Here is a 2,058-nt window from a genome sequence, read left to right as displayed (position 1 = left end):
CCTTTATTTCACATACCATCACTATTCATCTAAATTTTTCCATCTAATAAATACAATAATTCCTATTTTACCCCTTCCACCGCACTCCCTCCTTTCTATCTTACTCTCTCTTCTTATCCCTTCATCCTCCCAACACACACATACCAATTCTCAAACCCCACCCCCCACCCATATCACCATAGTTTTTGATTATGTAGTTCTCGTGTTGTAGTAGTTTTTCTACACAGATTGTAGACTTCCTTCTTACACCCACCCTACATACACCCAAAACATGAACTACTACACACACCAAACACACAAAACACACCACCACCAAATCTCCCCTCACTACCACCTCCCTCACCCCCCCCTAGGCAACCTCATCTTCACTATAGACACAAACAGCTGCGTCGAGATGTAGAGGCTTTTAGATACCTACCACCCGTAGATTGTATATTTTATAGATTTAGTCCCGTTGTCAAATCTTTATATGATATAGATGACACCCCAACAAAACCCCCCTTATAGAGATAGATGATATAGAGAGAGGTGTTTGTTTTCAGTTATGATAGAGTTGTGCACTAGCCCCCCTCATAGTGTGTTTCCGCTGTGTTGTTTTGAGATCTGTTTAGTTAGTAGTGTCGCGCAAGCTCTTTTTCATAGATTATTATCACCAGAGAGATCACGGCGACGCGGCGCTGGCTACCACCGTGGAGGATCTCACCGTGTAGAGCATGTTTATTACAATAAAAAAAATATAACCCCTAAAATCAACCCCCCCATCCCCATTTCTTCCTTTGAAAAACCCCCACCTCCCTTAGGTGGTGATGTCACTATGATTGTAAAGCAGCTTTGATCTCCTATTTTCACTTTGTACCTGTGAACAACTTGAGATTCGAATAGTTGCACCTCTAACATGTCTACTAATGGTTTTATATGATTTGTCATGATACAGAATCACTGTGTTATGTATCTCACTCTCGGAAAAGTAGCGCACTTGAGAGTGGAAGATAGATGTGAGTGTGCTCACAGGACTCTGAGAGATGTGTCTATAAGACAGAGAAATCATGTGATGTCATGATGTCGTGAGATCGAACGCGCTCTCTATAATATGTGCCCGCAGTTATTGTAGTACTCGACCGATGTGAACTCACTATCTAGTGAAGTCTTTGTCCTCTTCCCGATGCTGACGTCGGCATTGTCTCTCTTGTGTTTCTGCTTCTCTCGCTGTTCTAGTCGGACCGGCCCAGATAACTGCATACCTCAATTCTACCTTGTGTAAAGGCGGTGCATGTAGTATAGAGTCTCTCGTGATCTCGCCGCGTCTCTGTGAGATGTGATCGGTCTCTCACTAGTGCTGTCTTAAAAGTCTGTTGTCCCACTGTATTTGTGTCTGTGAGATTCTGTAGAGAGTCTCCTCGAGAGACGTGTTGCGCCACTCGCGTGTGTTGGACATCCCTGGTCCGTCGTGCTGGTGTAGAAGACAGTCCTGTGTAGCCAGGTCTCGGTCATTGCGTGCTCACATCCTCGTGTACGACGGACTCTCGACGCATCGTCGCTCGCTCCTTCGAGTGACCGCCCTACTGTGAGATGGTCGCATGAGGGTGTGCCGAGATCGATCTCTCGATGTGGATGTGTGTGGTGGAGAGAGTGGACTCGCACGATGGATCTCGCGACGCTCGTCAGTCAGTGGAGTGTATGCCAGTGACTACGACTGATATGTGGGAGTCGCGCGCGTGTAGCGTGCTTCGTGCTCGCAGACTGTCGCAGCGCGCGCTACGCGCCCCACTGGCGGTGCCGGTCGCTTGTGGTTGTCGCTCCAGCGCGCGCGCGTCTGGTCTCCACCTGTTCTGATAGGTTCCGTGTGCGTCTGGTCCTCCGTGTCGCTACCAGTCACCTCATCTTGCGCGTGTACGTCATGGTGGATGTGCTTCTCTGGGATCATAGAAGATAGGATATGTTGTTCTGACCCTCCACGCATGTGCGAGAGTTCCATCAGGTGTTGAGTGATTGCTAGGGGTGTTACTTCTGAATTGGTCCTGGTCCGTGCCAGTTGTGTGCGCAGATCAGCAGAGCGGT

This window comes from Trachurus japonicus, chromosome 8 (genome assembly GCF_045865225.1).
Source record: "Trachurus japonicus isolate A0001 chromosome 8, Traja_1.0".
Lineage (NCBI taxonomy): Eukaryota > Metazoa > Chordata > Actinopteri > Carangiformes > Carangidae > Trachurus > Trachurus japonicus.
This window is presented reverse-complemented; position numbering follows the sequence as displayed.